The sequence below is a fragment of the Vidua chalybeata genome, chromosome 1 (assembly GCF_026979565.1).
Source record: "Vidua chalybeata isolate OUT-0048 chromosome 1, bVidCha1 merged haplotype, whole genome shotgun sequence".
Lineage (NCBI taxonomy): Eukaryota > Metazoa > Chordata > Aves > Passeriformes > Viduidae > Vidua > Vidua chalybeata.
In genome coordinates this window covers 77,711,100-77,730,153 of record NC_071530.1, presented here as the reverse complement: position 1 = coordinate 77,730,153, position 19,054 = coordinate 77,711,100, and the positions used below count along the sequence as shown (strand labels likewise).

At 37.7% G+C, this 19,054-nt stretch overlaps 1 long non-coding RNA gene across 1 annotated transcript; it reads right to left on the bottom strand.

Annotated features, from left to right (window-relative positions):
* Positions 1-4,259: 4,259 nt before the first annotated feature.
* On the bottom strand, positions 4,260-8,893 carry LOC128797146 (uncharacterized). Its single transcript, XR_008434029.1, has 3 exons — positions 8,837-8,893; positions 5,840-6,303; positions 4,260-4,344 (listed from the first exon to the last, which is right to left on the bottom strand). It is a non-coding gene; the product is annotated as an uncharacterized LOC128797146 (long non-coding RNA).
* Between the last annotated feature and the right edge of the window lie 10,161 nt (positions 8,894-19,054).

Sequence of the window (19,054 nt, the reverse complement as noted above, 5' to 3'; positions counted from 1 at the left end):
GGGGGGGGGTGAGTTTGTTTATTTTTTTGGGTATTTTACTCTTTAATTTTTTTTTTTTTTTATTAGGAGTTCTATGTAGACTTTTCTGGGGACAAAATGAGACAGGTCATGTTTTACATTCTTTCAGACTTTGAGCAGAATATGTTGCTTGTAGCACATTTTTCAATCTTTGATTTTTGGTGTTGAGACTGTAAAGCATTCCAATGGAAAATTTTTTAAAAAGTATTTACAACATTAAGAAATGTCCTAGAAGATAGTTTGTAAAAAAGATATGTCACAGAGTATTCAATTAGAATTTTGCAACAATGTCTAGAATTTTAAAAATTTACCATTCTACTCCATATTCAAACTCCTTTGAATTTGAAATTCTTTCAAGTTTTCCCTATTTATCTCATTATTAATTACTTTATTGATACTGAAAATCCACTTTCTCTTTTTTTTTTTTATGTCATATAGCACAAACCACTTTGAATTAGAGTAGAATACCCACCTTTTTAGATTTTAAAATTGGTAGATGTGTGAGGTTGAACTGTATCTATCCCATGTTCTTTGTCCCAGACTTTAGATGCAAAATGGAAGTTTTCTTATAAAAACAATTCTCCTCCTACAGCTGTAACTATTTTTTTTCCTGGATCTTGTCAAAGTTATTGATGTCTTCATTTTTGAAAATGTTCATATACTTTATGAAGTACCTACTTTGCTTCCGCTGATTGAACAAATTTGGAGGCAGTGAGCAAATATCTAAGATGCAATTTCTGTTGCAAGCACTTTTCTTCCACTATCTTTTTTAAACTAAAGAAATCATTATTAATCCAATTGTGCAAAATTGAACACCTTACAGAATCTTCCTGGAGGTTTCTTCTTTCTATATATCCTGTTAATCCTGTTTGTGCAGAAAAAGGTGAATTATGCTTACAGCACTGATATTACTTAACCATGAGTAGAATCTATGTCAATAATATGAAAACAAATGCTCCCTTTTGAGAGTCAAAAGTGATCAAAAGTTTGTTTCCCTCATCTCTCCTGATTTTTGCTGGGAAGTGGCCTATGCTATCATGAGAAATACTAAAAGCAGTGAAGCCAGTGACACAAAAGGCATAAATTAAAAACCCGATAAGCAATAAAGTATTTACAATGCATGTATTTTGTATGTCAGTTATACCAGCTGGAAAGATGAGGTAAATTCTTTGCAAGAAGCCCTTGTACATTGATTTTAGTATTATTGAAAAATCACTTAAACATGGTAAAAAACCCACACCAAACCAAACCAAACCAAACCAAACCAAACACTTACTGTAATGAAGTTTTTTTCCTTCTATTATTTATGATCAGTACTTGTCAGCTGTGAGAGAACTGGGCTACATTAGTCAAAATATTTTGATTCTATTAATTATTTCTAAAGTCCTACAGGTGATCACATGGACAAGACATTTTTCCAATTAAACAGATTTTTAAGTTTTCACATTCTTTCATTTTAAAGAGCATCTAGATCATCCTGAAATAAAAGGTAAAGATGGGATGAGTTGCCTAGTCTGCAGATGAGTATTTTTCACATCCTAGAAAGACCCATGAGATCCCTCACTCTCTGGAATCGAGTTGCCTACAAATGACAATATTCATGGTTACGGATCCCCAGAAACCTATGAATTGTGATTTTTATGTTTGTTACAAATTTCCATATTTCCCTGTTTTAATGTCTTAAATTATAATATGGATACAACCTTTAAAGTGTTTTGTGAGAAAAAGCTCTCTCGGTTATTAATTCAGTGTGGTACTGTGAGTTGAAATATATTTTGTTCAAAAGTTCCTATTGTAAATGTTTTAATTGTTCAGCTGTGTTGAAAGGCATTTGATGTTTTAAGGGATTGAGGGGAAACTAATGAAACAACAGTGAGACTGAAGGAAGAGAAGTTTTAATTAGCACTTTTATTCCCATATTTGAGTATGTTCTGTCATGTTGTTGAATGTGATGCTTTACCAAAAATTAGAATATTTTTGTTGAGTAAAATGTGAATGTTCATTTTCATGCACCACCTCATAGCTTCCACCCTTCTGAACAAACTGTACACTGACTGGAGGACATTTATCTTTATGCATGCAGCATTTTCCATTGTCATTAAGCTTCACTTGTAGTTTGGCAGTGAGCCTACGGAGCAGCAGTTGATAAAATAACTTATTTCTTCAGTTTCACAATCCTAAATTCATTTTCTCTCACAGTGAACAAAAATGAAAGAATAGACAATTAGCAACTCATAAGAACATCCATAATTGTAAACTTAGTTTTATGTGACGTACCTGTTGCTTACTTTCCAGTTACTTTTGCTTGTTCCCAGAAAATAGGCTCCAGTTGTACTACTGTTCTGAATGTAGTGCTCTTAGAAGTGTATAATAAGTATAATTTCAAGTCAATATAATAAGTATAATTTCACCTCTGTTTATTCACAGAATGAGTTCACTCCGCTTCAGTGAAATATGAAATGGCTGTTCATATATTTTCATACCTATTTTAGGACTCAGGTTAATTAGCAATATGAGTTCTTCTGAACATTTTATACCCATACTTCAAAGCTGGTTCCTCACTGACATCCCATTCATGTCCATGTGTTTAGAGTCTACCTTTTCTAAAGTTATCTGTGCTCTTTAAAGTGCTATTTCATCAGTTCACAGAATGTTGTGGATTCCACAGCTACAAGAAAAATGAAGGTAAGGCTCAGGTTTCAATTTAAATCGCATAAACAACAACAACAAAAAAAATCTGACTGGAGTGAAGATAATAAGTATATTGTCATGGTTTGACACTGGCGCAATGCCAGCGTCCCCATGAAAAATGCACCTTTTCTAAATAAATGCTGTGAGATGTTATCAGGAACAGAGCAGAGCAGGCCCAAGCTTAATAACAAAGGAAAAAAACTTTATTAAACTACTACTAATACAGAAAACACATAAACTAAATCCAGGATGAAGACCTTTTAAAACACCCCTCCTCCTCCCAATTCCCAAAAACACCCAGCCATGAAACATCACCCGGGATTCTTGATCAGATTACCACCCTTCAGGTAATCTATACTTAAACTATCAAGGGAGAGAGAAGTCTCTCTTGCACCACAGACCCCCCAGGAAACACAGCTGCCCCCTGTGTTTCCCTGTCACACATGGCAACCGCCTGGAAAAAATCTGCCAGTGTGACACTCTCCTTTCCATGTCACAGTGCTCTCACCACCGTGCATGGACAGACTGCTCGTAGGGCTCCTTTAAGGATGCTTTGCCACGGACCCAAAGATATAATAGTTCAGTTTCTCATCCTGGGACTACAGTCCCCCCCATTTTCCCCTGGGGCCGAGGGGTCCAAACAGGACTCATCTTCTTCCCGAAGACAGAGGGCATCACCATTCCCCTCTTCAACTTTCTTCGTTTCTCGCCATTCTTGTGCTGTTCGAAGCTGAAACAGGTCTCCCCGGGTCACCACTGCATTCCCCTAAAATGCAGTCTCTATTGCAGGAGATTTTGGTTCAGTCTATGGCTAACAAGAAAAGTCCAGCCAAAAGCTACTTCATCATCTCCTCCCACCTAAATATTTCTTCTTCTAACATCTCAGGTCCCGGACTATCTCTCTTCCACTACAAATCAAGGAGGAGTAATACTTTTAAAAAGCCCTCATTTCCTGGAAAGGGTTAAACGTTCAGACTCCTTGGACGGCTGATATCTCGGTCCGGTGTTCCGCCGCCTCCCACGCTGGGCATCCCCCCCCCTTCTCCTTCTCCTCTGCCGGCAAATTTCCAGGTGCTGCCAGGCTCTCTGTCTCTTTCCCTCTTGGCGGGGGGGGGGGGGAACAAAGGCATCTCCGCTCCTCTCCACCCTTCCGTCCAGGAGCTGGCTCGGTTCCAGACCCTCAGCCCCCTCGGCCTACCTGGACAAGGCCGCGTGGCTTCCCCTCCCCCACCCAGCCCGTAGCTGGGCAGGGGAGAGTCTGCACTCTCTGACGACCGGAACCAAAAGAGACAGTTCTCCTGGGAGTTCTTGCTTTTAACCCCCTGTGTTCTCAGAGGCGTGTCCATACTTTCAGTGGTCACTCCAGGTGCCAATATTCAAACCTGACCACTGATTGGTTTGACCCAACTTCCTGGAAAAAATTCACTTCCATGTCAAACCACGACATATATAAAAACAATTCATTTAGAAGATGGTAGAAAACACAGTGACAGCCCTTTGTGGTTGTTTTGTCTGTTTAATGTGTAGACTAATGTTAGAAAATAGTACAGCTTGAGATGAATGTCACTGGAACCATACTTAATATTTTGAAAAATGAGCTAGCACTTCTATAGTGTAGATCACAATCATCATGTCCTGAAAAAAAAAATTGGTCTCTCATTTGAAGATTCATCATGTTTGACTCAAGAATGCTCAGATTATAGATGAATCACAATATAAAACATAAGAACATATGTTAAGCTGAAATCTAACAGCCTCTTAAATATTTCAGAGAAACTTATAACCATGAATACTTTCTGGCACTTATATTTACTATCTCACTCCTCCTGCTCCATTACTTTGAGATACAGACTTATAATAGATATTCTTGAAAACAGATCTTTAAGAATCCAGTATGAGCTACTTGTATCAGGTTATTACAATTTTTTCAGTAGCTCATTCCTTACCAGACTTATGACCCCAGATTCAGACATTTCAGCTATGCCTAAACCATAGAAAGCAGGTCTAACATTCTGGGGGCACTACTTTGCATGCCCCTCTATGGCTGCTCTGCTTGCTCTCACCCTGGGGTGGTTTCAGTCTCTGTCAAATTGGTGCACTCTGAAATGGTGCCCAGGCATATTTCAGTGACCAGCATAGGACAGGGGCTATCCCCAGCTGGTAACATGGATGAGTTATGTCTGTCTGTTGTAGGAGAGGAAGGTATGTAACCATAGGAAGACAAGCTCAATTTCACTATTTGGCTTTATAGGCAGGGGATGTTTGCTGGCCTGTTGTACTCAGTACCATACTTTGCAGCTTTAGTGGAAATGTTGATAAATTCCTTTGAGCAATATATTTTACAATCTATCTTTTTTTGTCCCACAATAGATTTTAATCTGTTTGAAAAGATAATCCATGTGCCCTGTCCATTCCTTCCTCCTCATGTTAAAAAGAGGTCCACCTTTTACAGAAGATGGTTTACTTGCTTCTCTCTTGTCATTGTTTCCAAGGGTGGCATATCCATAACCTCTCTGGGCTACCTGTTCCAATAATTCATGATCCTTATCATAAAAATATCTTCCTTGAATCTAAACTGAATCTACCCTCTTCTAACTTAAAGCTGTTACCCTTTGTATGAACAAAACAGGTCCTGCTAATAGACTTAATCTTTCTTACAGGGCCCCTTTAAACATTGAAAAGACAAAATAAGGTCACCCCAGAGCCTTTTTTCTTCTCCCCTCTACCCTGACAGACAAGCCTAGGCTGTATACAAAGATAGTAAGGCCTGCTTCCAGGGCAAACAGCCACTCTTAAGACTTTGCAGTTGAGGTAAAGAAAGCATGGACATGTTGGAAGCTCTTCAAAAGAATCACTACTTTACCAGGACTTCGTGCTGTAGAACTATTGAAATGCTCATTGGCACTGGTATTCAAGAAACAAGTGTCCATAACCTGTTAAAGCCTTTCTTTGCAAAGTCTGATATGGATTATTTTATGGGTGTTCTTGCCATGGATGCACAAATGTAAACCTCCTATGCTTAGATATTTAATCAAAGGAAATATTCTTAGGTAAAACTAACTTTTTTTATTGTTTTAACTGATTCGCATGGGTTACTGGTAGTCTCATTGCCCAAGGAAAAAAAACATACCAGAAAACTCATGGGGAAAGGGCCTTGAGGAAAAAGTAGTTCCATGTTGTTATTTATTGGACAGCAGCAACTAAGGAATTGATGAATGAATATCATGAGATAAAACTTCAGAGAGGAGAAGCAAATTAGCACAGAAAGATGCAAGTTAGAGAAATCTGATTATATATTGCCCGAAGAATATATATGCTTGAGAGATGTCAGGATAAAAAACAACTTTTAGGATTAAATAGAACAATGTCTGGGCAATAGGAGCCATAGCATATAAAGTAAATTTGAGCAGGAAAGTTCTTGAATTTAATTTATCCATTTGGATGAGCAACTGATGAAATCTGACAGAAAAACATAGCCAAAATAAAATGTGTCATTGAAAGAAGCAAGACTAAAACAACTTCAAGAAGTGAAACATAGTCCTTAACTTGATAGAAGTGTCTAACTGCATCAATTGGGGATGGATGCCAGCATTTCTGAAATGAAGATATTCAGTAGTAGGGGTGAATGAAAAAGCCAACCACTAACCCATATTTATACACTTGCATATTAGCAAATCAACTTATAACAAGGGCTATCAGTTTAAATATAAATAGATTTAAATACAATTTAATTTAAATAGAGATTAAAATTTAAATATAATTATGCTCAGATTTAAAATATACTGCCTTGACTTCCACTGAAAATCAATTGACAATGTATTTAGTGAACTGGAAAATTCTTAATATTTTCAAGAATTATTTATATTAGAAAAATTACTTTCATATGTCTAATATTTCTCTCCTGAACAGTAGGCATGAAGAATACTGCAAAGGTACAAGGTTTAAAATGTTTGACTGTGGTGAGGTAATACTGTAAGGATGAATTTAGTTGCTTGAACCACAAGCACATCCAAAACTCAAGTGCCCACTCTGCATATTGACATTTGTCAGGATAGGATCTGAACATACATTTTTTTCTTTATGATTTAGAGAAATAAAACTGAGATCCTGCTAGGGGCAGGTTCCCAAACATGGACTCCTGGAAATGTCAGAGATTTATGCACCCCGTCTGAACAGCATTCTTAAAATAGCTGTTTGAGCATAATGTACATGCTCCCTAGTCTTTGGTAGCAGTATCATCCAAAACTCTAGTACATTAAAGGCCACTTTATTAAAAGTACCTGGGAAATAATTTCAAAAATAAGAGAAAACAGACTGGGAATTCTTCAGCAATTGGATCATCATGTGCCAGTCTCTTTTAAGTGACCCAGGTCAGGTCTTACCTAACAGAGAAAATTTTCTTCATAGCGTTCAAAATGACAAAAAAATGTTACTTTCTCTAATATTTCCACTTTTACTTTGAAGTGTCTGAAGTTTTCTTGTTACTTTTTCCCTATCCAATCACTTTTAGGGTTCATTGACTGCTAAGTGCTACTGCTACATGTAGAATCAATGACCCTGTAAATTTATGAAGAATTTTCAAGAATTCTTATATCTGGTCAATGAATCTGTTGGCAAAAACTCCCATACCATGTAGTTTACCCATACAAGGAGCCATATTATTTATAAGATTAAAAATTTATTTCAGTGTGAAGTATGACCATTCATTTTTACCAGTTACCTTATAGGAGATAATAGGTCAGAAGTTTGGCAAACCAAAATGCAACAAAAGAAATCATTATCTTTCCACAGACATACTGCAGGCTAAAGATGGTCTTTGAGTAAATGATTCATTGTGATTCTTTTGTTCAGCTCTAATTAATGTTTTCTGCTAGCAGGATATGTTTGCTACATTATAAAGTCATAGATTACATAGAATTGTATTTTCAGCTCTAGTTAAATGGTATAAAAGTTTTGGTTTATTTGATTTACACTCCACAGAAGCTTATTTTTCTTTGGTTTTCATAGAAAAGTATTTTAATTTAATAGCAGTGGAAAAATGCCAAATGTTAGGAAGACATTTTTTTTCCTACTGTTGTTTATGGCTCATATTAAAAAATGATGACCATATAGTGTGTTACATATCTATCAACTGTTTAATTTTATTCTTTATATAGAGCTACATAACTGTTTTATTGATGTATGGAAGGTGACACAGCCTTGTTTTGTGGTTGTGGTGATAACTTGCCATTAGCACAGCAATATGAAGCAAGATTTATTTATCCACATGTCCAAAGACATACCTTCAACGTGAACTAGCATAAGCAAAGTACTAGGAAATAGTAAACACTACCTCTACATGATACTTTTTCAAATATTAATCTATTTTTTTCCTTCTAATGGCTGTTGTTGTTAGGCATTTTGTTCATATAGACAAGTGAGAAAGATGTTTAAAAACTGGTGTCATGGGCTTTAGTTTCTGAGTGCAAAATTTACCACCTTCAATAAATAGCTGTTTTAATTAGCAACTTCTTGAAATTAAAGCAGTTTCTCCATGTTCTTACCATAAGGAAATAAAAACATACATAAAAATTACCCCAAGAAAATTACAGAGAAGGGTGAATTCTGATCACTGCTGAGAGTAAAATTCTCTGTGGTGACTAGATGAAACATATAGCCTAACTACCAGGTTTTTTTTTTTTTTTTTTTTTTTCGCAGAAGAACCAATTCCAGAGAATGAAAGGAGATATTACTGTATCTTAATGAGGCAATAACACTCAGTATTTTTTCTCATTACATTAGATTAGTATTTAACTGTTCTCAGAAAATTTCTGTCTTGCATAAGCACACGTGTACACTCTCTCCATCTTTAAAATAAACTGATATGTGGCCTAGTTCTGATCCATCAATCTGCTTTGTGCAACTGCATCTAACAAGAAAAACCTTCAAAAAGCAACACATCTTCCTACTGGGTTAGTGAAGGATGCATCTTCAAAAAGAATCTTCAAACGTTTTTTACAATTGCCAAGCAATTTGTATCCTGTTAATTTTCCTGTTCAGTTTTTTACTTTGTGGCAGGTTGCCACAATCTAAACCAACTTTTGGTTAATGAGGTACAGCTGATTTTCAAACATGGAAAAGTACTCACATAAATATTCAAAAGAGAGAGATGTTGATTAAAGAGGAGTTTGGCACCCTATTTCATTACCTCCTATTGGGAACTGTAATCCTAACATCCCCTTTACTTTTTTTTGAAGACCTGGAAGTTAGGGTGTGGCGTTTATCCACTATGACCTCAAGCAGTCGAAAAGCCCTGACTAGCGCTGCCTTTATGAGACTGTAGCCACCATGTGAACGAGCGCTCTAGGGTTATGGCGTTTGCCTCCCCAGTAGTGCTGAGCGCTCCAGCGTGGGTAATGGAGCTTTGGTAGCTTCATGCTGAGAGGAAGCGAAGGGACAAGAGAAGGACACTTTGCCTGCGGGCCTGAGAGCTTTTATTCCACACGTGGCCGCAGCGATGGTCGGAGCGACTGCTCCCAGCGCGATGCAAGGCAAAATGGCAACGGGACAAAGAAAGCATTAGGTTAAGTAGGGGGTGGGCGGACAGGGGTGGAAACCCCCCTCGCCCAATAGGGACAGACAACAGGGGAGTGACATAGAACATAACAACCTAACCTATGGGAACATAACAGAGGTGGGTACAGCGTCCTGGGATGAATAGCATTGCTAAGGTGGGGTGACTGATACAGAACTTTCATGAAGAAGCAGGGAGTGTCTACAAGACTGACACTCCAACAAGGAGTGACAACCCCTGACTGACAGAACCTTGTAAGGAAAAAACTGTGTGAGGTGAGAAGATTGACATGTCTGAGTGACAGGAGCTCTTGTGGTAAACAACTTGGAGCAAACCTTTGTGAGGGAAAATAGGGGTACAGAAAACCAACCTAACTAACATTTAATAAGATCCCTGACTAAACCAACCCAACCCACAACATTAGGGTTCAGTTAGTGACTTCAAAACTCAGGCTCTCCGGTCTTTGCTGTTAAATTAGGCAGTGCATTAAGTCAGTATACTTTGAAGTCAGAGTATATTTTAGCCATGAGCGACAATGCAGTATTTTTCTCGGCCCCAGTCAGCTCCCAAGTGCCCGGCTTGGGCACCTCTGCTTCTGCTACTGCGCACCAGGGCGGCTGGCCGCGCTTTGCCGTCGGCGCTAAGGAGGAAATAAAGAGGCGAAGGTATTGTCCAAATTCATCTGCGTGGATGGCTGGAAGGCTTTAATGGCCATGGAAGCCACGGTGGAGAAGCTGTGGACCACTCCTAACTCTGTATGGGTGAAAATGGCGATGGGACCGGGGAGGTGTGGTATTTTATAGAGGGCAGGACAAGGAGGGCAGAAGCCCTCCCACCCAATGGGGACAGGCACCGTGGCGGTGATGTGGACCATGGCGACCAACAGGAATGCGGCAGGGGCAGACATGGTGCTTCGGGGCGAATGGGGTTGGGGGGAATGGCGTGACGGGCACAGAAGTCTCCAGAGTGGACAGGGGAGTGGTTACCGAACTGGCAGGGTGGGCTCCAATGGTAAGAGAACCGGAGGGGACAACCACAGGTGGGGAAACACGGGGGGTGCACGGGGGTACACAGAACTGGCTAACTAACACAGATCAGAACCCCTAATCTGAACCCAAACCCGGGATGCAACAGCCATGTAAGTTAATTAATAGGGACATTTTAGTAGTACATTTTTTTCTTTGTTGTAAAAAATGTCACATGAATCTAGAAAAAGGAATCAGCAAGATAATTAAGATAAAATGTTCAAATATAATTAGAAAATAAATTTAATTTCATAGAATAGTAGAATTGTTAGGGTTTTCAGGGTCCTTAAAGATAATTTCATTCCAACCCCCCATCTCTCCATGGGCAGGGATGCCACTCACTAGATCAGACTAAGGACTCCATCCAACACTGCCTTCAATGCTTCCAAGGATGGGGTGTCCACAACTTCTCTGGTCAAACTGTTCTGGTCTTTCACCACCCTCTGAGTAAAGAATTTCTACTAAAACATATAAAGATATGAAATCTGATCTCCAGTGTGCAAGTCCAGTGATGATTACTGGTGTGGGGTAGAAATTTGAGTTTAAAACAATTCAACCTGGAATATCTATTGGTACACTATATTTAATATTGTATCACATCTAAAAGACTGCTCCTAATTATATATTGCCATTCAAACTGTGTACTAGTATGTATACTAGTTTCTGTAAATTTATCCTATTCCTCCTAAAATTGATTCTATTTTATTCTCATTGTCTGACACAACCAAAAAAGTACACACACATGTATCCCCTCCATGAATATCTGGCTATTTTGTCAATACTTAACTAGTAAATATCCCAAACAAAAAGCATGCTTAATTAAAATTAAGGTTTTAAAACTAATTTCACTATAAGATTGATGGTTGTTACAGCTACATTTATGCTAAAATAATTATTTGAATTTACAGAAATTAAAAGTTGCCTTTTAACAGTAGTGCCAAAGAAAGCATATCAGTGTTCAAATCCTAAAAAACATTAGCTTATTCAATTGCTGAAAACCTGATTCAAAACTTGCCTGGAAAATTTGTTATAAGTCTTAGTTAATTTCCTGTGGATTTATATTTGGTTTTTTTTTTGTTTGGTTTTTTTTTTTTTTATTTTGTGTTGTGGTTGTTTTTGTTTTTGGTTTTTTTTTTTTTTTTTTTTTTTTTTTTTGTTTTTGTTTTTTTTTTTTTTTTTTTTTTTTTTTCTTTTGTTTTTTTTTATTTGTGTTTGTTTGTCTGGGGCTTTTTAGTGCTTTTTTTTTAATAAAGTAACCTGAACATAATTCCAGTTGTCATAGTTGCAGTTTTAATTTTTGGAGGGAGTACATTTTAAGTCAGGTCAAAATCTGAACTCTTAAGTGTAGTATTGTATTTGCAGAATTACCTTGCTCATTAATCTTATTAAAACATCAGGGATTTTTAAATGTGTGTGTGTGCTGTGTGATATCACTTGTATTTTCTCTTTCCTTGAAGTCACAAATAATTTTGTGGTAACTAAATACATGGCATTATATGTTTTAGAAAAAATATTGACCTGTATTGTTTATATATGGTGATAATTATGCAGAAACATGGAAAAATAATTAGAAATAATAAAGGTATTTATTAATAAACTGTGATCTTTTTCAGGTGGATGTACTAGCATTGGATCTGCATTTACAAATGTAGTTGCATGATTCAGATCAGAAATTATTTGTGCCCCACTGGCTCACAGCATGGCTGAAATTAGTATGACAACTTCCTCATAACCCTACATCAAGGTCTTTTCTCCCATATCTAGCTGTAAATCTTTTTCCTATTTTCTGTGATTTCTTCTTTTGTTTCTGCAGATAGCACAACACATTTTGGAAATAATATTTACCAATTTGAAATGAACGTTCAATAGTCAAGGGAAATGTGAGAACCCTTAAAGTTTGAAAATCACAATTTTTTCTCACTTTTGATTAGAGAGTCCCTAATGAAAAAGTTGCACAAAGTTGCTACTGACTTCCTAACAGCTCTGTGCTGAAATCCAGTATGTAGGCACTGAAGGCACTGACTGGATAGTGCCTTCACTTGATACCTTGTGCAGGTATCAAGCACTGACACATCTTGTGGAGTACAAAATTATGAAATATTTTTTTGGGGTTTATACATTTTTTTTTGATCAAAGAAACTTAAAGAAGACATGGTATAGCTGCTTTTTCTTCCCAAATTTTTTTCCTTGCATTCAAAAGCCAAAGGTATTTAGAAAATCATTATTACTCTGGATGCCTGGATAAGTGATAAAGTCATCAATTTCTGTGTATTTTTTTCTCTAATACCCAAAAACTATCATAAATGTTTTCTTCAGCTTTGATGTTAACTGTGACAACATCTAAATTGCATCATAGGTAGTAATTATCCTAAGATTTCATGGTTTTTAGCCAATTCTATATTAAAAATCATTAGTAGACAATTGCAATTATATGCTGGCACCTCATTTTGTATTTCCTTTTTCTTTTCTTTTTTTTTTTTTTTCCCTTTACCTGATTTTAAAGCTTCTTTCAATGCAGCATCTTATTGCTATTCATTTTTTTGACACAAACCTGCGTTCTTGGAAGGTAACATTTTAAATTTTGTAGACATTTTTCTGGCCATAAAATGTAATCTGCCATATGAAGGAAAGATCATGGAATACAATGCTGTGCGATTTTTTTCCCCCCTCTTCATTATCAGTTAATTTTCTGAATTTCAGAGGATTATATTGGGTTCTGATGGCTCCAATTTAATATTTATCACAGCACTAGAGGTGCACTGTAGTTCCTTATACATGAGAAGAATTTATTCATAACTGATTTCTGCCCTAATAAAAATGTTATCTCATATTAATACCCTTATCTTTTGTATTTAAGGAGTCTAAAAATGCTTCCTGTGTGTTCTCCAAAATCAAAATGAGATAAACTGAATCAATGGTTTTCTATATTTGTGCAGAATTTCTTGAGTTTGTCATCACAGAAGAACTCTTGCCCTTTTATTCTGTGATTATATTTGAGTATTTAAATATTTAGTGCTGAGGCACTGACTGGACAAAAAACATGGTCTGACTTACACATGAAGAAACTCAGTATCTCTGCTTATTTTAACTGACAACACCTTCCTCTCAATAAAAGAGCAATCTACAGAGAGATAAGACTTTTTTTCTGCCTTGCTTCTTTCATCTCCCAGTATGAAAATGTGGTGTCTGTGGAGGCTATGGGGGATTATGACAGAAGTCTTTGTAAATAACATGATCTCCATTTTAATAACTCCTTGAAACAGCTATACTATCTTCAGATTTTAGTTAGTGATTTTTGGGAAAAGGGAAGGAGGATAACAATAGTTGTAATACACAGACCTAATTTTAAACTGTGTAGGAAGGTTGTGGTAGGAAAGAAAGAGTCAAGGGGTGCGGCGGCTACCTGCCACGACCTCAAGCAGTCAAGAAGCGCTGGCTAGCACTGCCTGTGTGAGGCCAGGTGCTGCCACGTGAGTGTGGGCACTCCAGGGGAATGGCATCTGACAACCTGGTAGTGCTGAGTGCTGCGGCGTGGGTAACACAGCTTTGGTAGCTTCACACGCTGAGAGGAGATGAATAGACGAGAGAAGGATACTTGTTTGTGAGCTCAAGAGTTTTATTCCCCCATGCATGGTAGGAACAAAATGCTCTCTGGGTGGAATGCAGTCACAGAATCACAGAATCATAGAATCACAGAATCACAGAATCACAGAATAATGAGGTTGGAAGAGACCTCTAAGATCATCAAGTCCAACCTATGCCTTAACACCTCAACTAGACTATAGCACCAAGTGCCATGTCCAGTCTTTTTTTAAACACATCCAGAGATGGTGATTCTACCACCTCCCTGGGAAGACAATTCCAATACTTTATTATTCTTTCAGTGAAATTTTTTTTCCTAATATCTAACCTATACCTTCCCTGACATAGCTTGAGACTGTGTCCTCTTGTTCTGTCAGTTGCTGCCCGGTGGAAGAGACTGAGCCCCACCTGTCTACGGCCTCCCTTCAGGAAGTTGTAGAGAGCAATAAGGTCACCTCTAAGCCTCCTCTTCTCCAGGCTAAACAACCCCAGCTCCTTCAAACGTTCCTCACAGGGCTTGTGTTCCAAGCCCCTCACCAGCCTTGTTGCCCTCCTCTGGATGCGCTCAAGCATCTCAAGATCCTTCCTAAACTGAGGGGCCCAGAACTGGACACAGTATTCAAGATGCAGTCTCACCAGCACCGAGTACAGGGGAAGAATGACCTCCCTACTCCTGCTGCTCACACAATTCCTAATGCAGGCCAGGATGCCATCGGCCTTCTTGGCCACTAAGGCACATTGCTGGCTCATATCCAACCAGCTGTCGACCAGCACCCCCAGGTCTCTTTCCGCCTGAACACTGTCCAGCCACACTGTCTCCAGCTTGTAACGTTGTAGGGGATTTTTGTGGCCAAAATGTAGAACTCGGCACTTAGACTTATTAAACTTATTAAACAAATGCTGTTGGACTCTGCCCATCCATCCAACCAATCTAAGTCTCTCTGTAGAGCCCTCCTTCCATCCAACAGATCAACACAAGCTCCCAGCCTAGTGTCGTCTGCAAATTTACTAATGAAGGACTCAATGCCCTCATCCATGTCGTCTATAAAAATATTAAATAGAACTGGTGCCAGTACAGAGCCCTGAGGGACACCACTGGTGACTGGCCGCCAGCTGGATGCAGCCCTGTTCACCACCACTCTCTGGGCCCAGCCATCCAGCCAGTTCTTAACCCAGCAAAGAGTGCTCCTGTCCAAGCCGTGGGCTGCCAGCTTCTCCAGGAGTGTGCTGTGGGAGACAGTATCAAAGGCCGTGCTGAAGTCTAAATAGACAACATCCACAGCCTTTCCTGCATCCACCAGATGGGTCACCTGGTCATAGAAGGAGACCAGGTTGGTCAGACATGACCTACCCTTCGTAAACCCATGTTGACTGGGTCTGGTACCCTGGCCATCTTGTAAGTGTTGTGTGATAGCACTCAGTATGAACTGTTCCATTATCTTACCTGGTACTGAGGTCAGGCTAACTGGCCTGTAATTACCAGGATCCTCCTTCCTACCTTTTTTGTAAACGGGTGTCACATTGGCCAGTTTCCAGTCATCTGGGACTTCACCAGTGAGCCACGACTCCTGCTAAATGATGGAGAGCGGCTTCGCAAGCTCATCTGCCAGCTCCTTCATCACCCTAGGGTGGAAAAAATTTTGTCACCCTAGGGTGACAAAATGCCCGAGAACAAAGACTGGCAACAGATTAAGTAGGGGGTGGGAGGACAGAGGTGGAAACCTGGCTCGCCCAATGGGGACAAACGATAGAGAAATGACATGGATTATAACAACCAATGGTAACATAACAGAGGTGGGTACAGCATCCTGGGATGAATAGAAGGGCTAAGGTGGGGTGATTGATACAGAACTTTCATGAAGAAGCTGGGGGTGGTTACAAGATTGACACTCAACAGGGAGTGACAACCCCTGACTGACAGAACCAAACAAGGAGAAAACAGGGAGAGGTGAGAAGATTGACAGCTAACTGTGGATCTGGGTGGCAGGAATTCTCGGGGTAAACAACTTGGAACAAACCACTGTGAGGGGAAAATAGGGAATAAAACAAGGAACAAACCTAACTAACATTAATAAAACCCCTAACTAAATAAATCCAACCTACAACAAAGGGGAATGAAATTTGATTGCTCTGAAAAAACAAAGAGAAAGGAGAAAATTCTGCCCTATGGCTGTTATAGGTCATTTAATCAAAGTTGGAAAAAAGATAAAACTGCTTCTTAAATATTTAATTGTAAAATGCACAATGAGAAAAGTTCTTAAGGGGCTGTATCTCAAGAGAAAGATTCTGGACATTTCAGTATCTAATAAAAATAACATTTGTTTTTTAAAATATTTTGGTTTGAATTTCTAAAAAATGTGTACACTCTTTTTCTGTGAGCAGGACTTAGCAGGCTGTCAAGGGACTAGAGGGAACTTCATCTGATTGCATTTAGAGACAACAGAAAGAGAAAGGCATTACTAGTAATATTTAAATATATATGGTCAAACCCACAAAGGATTTATCATGGATGCAAGCACCTGGTTCAAATATCAGACACAGTCCTCAAAACCACAATGAAAATCTTTAGGAATCTAATATCTACCTGTAGGCACTTGAAATTTTGTCAGTGAGTTAGTGTCCAGACAATTTGCTTCTAAATCTTTCCCTATTTTGTAGCACTGAGTGGCTTAATGCATCCTGAACATTTGCCTTCAACTGGAAACATCTGCATAGGCATTTCACAAAGACCAATCCAGAAAGCGTGTCCAGAGTGAGAGAAAAAAGTGAGACAGAGTGCATACCTCCTTTTATTAAAAAACAAGTGATGCTGCTTTCCCTTCCAGAATATCTGCTTCCACCTATACAAAATATACTAATGGACATTTGAAATCAGAAAAAATTCTTGTCTGCTGGTTTTCAGTGTTCAGATGTACTGTTATTTGGAAATTTTCAAACAATTTCCTTTTATTCTTAAAATGACTCTCAAGTGGCTTACAGCAAAATTGAACTCTGACCAATGTTAATTAGTCTGGCAATATAAACTTTTTACATTACACATTTGCTATCATAAGTTTTGTAGTCACAAGAAAACAAAACAAAACAAAACACAAAACAAAACAAAACCAAAAAACAAAAACAAAAAAAAAAAAAAAAAACAAAAAAAAAAAAAAAAAAAAAAAAAAAAAAAAAAACCCCAACTAATTCAGCTCCAGAACTGCTGCCTAGAAGCAGTACTGTCTGATGCAGAATTATGATGTGATATGAGGATGGTTGAGATAAGTGCATGGATGTTATTTATCTGAGATCCCATAAAGCTCAAAATGAGTTTATGGCATGAATGATCACTCTGACTCTGAATTACTGTTATTTACTGCAAAATCCTTTTGTAAGATTTCGTGGAGTTCAAAAGAACATATAGGCCTTTAGAAAGGGCATGGAAATGGAGAGTGATCTGAGTGCAGTCCTTTACAATAAAATGAACAATTTTTTTAGTTGTGTTTTGATATATGTGATTGGAGCTTATGAGAAGACATAGCTTTTCTAATTTTCCTGGTAGTTTTAGAGGCAGTTCTTCATATAATTATTATCAAAATTATATTACAAAATTATATAATGTTGTATTACTACAGAAAATTGTTGCTATTTAGATGGATCTGGAGAATGGTCCTAGCCTGTGCAGTTTATCCCCCAAGCTTGTTATATGCCCTTTGTACTCTGTTGACTTATTCCACCAGATGATTCTCCAGAATATCATCCAGTTAAAATTCCAAGAGCAGGGATGCCTTTATCTACAGTGTATCTTTGTCACTTTCATACGCAAAGCTACAGATGTACTCACTAAAAAATCCCATGCATATTACTCTACTTTTGGCTAATAAAGAGCATTACTTGGAGGGCAGATATTCCTATGACAACCATGTGTGTTGTTGCTGGCAATTTCACTGTGATTTTACAGAACAATTCTAATCAAACCTACTATTCTAAACTTGAAACAATTTTAAAATTAGTAATTTCTGGTCATTCTTACATTTTTCTTCTTCTACTACATTTTATCAAATTACATCAGAGTTTTCTGCTTACTAACATTGGGGAAATCACAACCTCCCCCTCCCAAGTGAATTTTGAAGCAAATAAAAAGCAATCAGAATTAAGAAGAGTTCTCATGCTATTTTAAACTAGGAAAAACTTAATTATCACAAATTAATAACATTTTTCTAATTGCTTCCTTAGATAATTTGAATTGTTTCCTGTAATTTTAGCAAATATGATTAAATATTTAATTACTGTCTTAGCTTGCTTCACTTTTAGTGTTTCTTTATTAAAATAAGTGCAGCTTTACCAATTCTGCTAGACTGTCTTAGTGGTTATAGTATTGAGTGTCCTTGTTACAGTCCAAATGCATAACACTTAAACATATAAAATTACATAGTTCATTAAAATAGCTGCTTCTAACAGCAGAAGTTTTTAATTGTATGTATCTTAAGTACTCTTAAATTCTTTGAAATATTGTATCAGGATAGAAAGAAGAAGCAAGTGAAAAAATTGCATTGGTCTTTGTACCTTTATTTCACATGCTACATATGACAAATGTGTTTTGTGGTTTTGCAAGGAAATAATGGCATGACAAATAATTGTACTTGTTCTATTTTTAAAATTACATTCATTTCAGCAGATGTGTTTGTCAAGATATATTTCTGGTTTTCCTCTCTGTATTTCTCTTTTTTCCATTCCCCTGATCTGACTGGGAATTTCCTTTTTCTGTGATGTTGCAAGCAAAATAGTTGCAATAGTTGTACAAAAAATATGTCTTGGTGGTTGCTCTCAATGTTAATTTGCTGCTCAATGTTAATTTGCAGAGACAACACTGCCACTCGACAATGAATGGTTTGAGCAACACAGGATTTGGGAGAACAAATTAATCAAGTAGAGGATGGGGGGTAACAAACTAAAAATAACCTGCCTAAGAACTATTCCCCAGATCCATCTGAATAATTACAGTCTTCCAGAGCCAATGGTTATTGGCTAGAAAAATTTTTATAATAGTTATGTGAAGGATTTCCAATTAACCTATCAAGAAATTTAAGAAAGTTATGTATTTCTGCTTACTATCATAATGATTTCAGAAATTATATTGCTTGTGCAGTAATATATGTCCATATTGTTACCTGGCTGTGCAGCTGTTGATTTGTACAACGGACTCTAC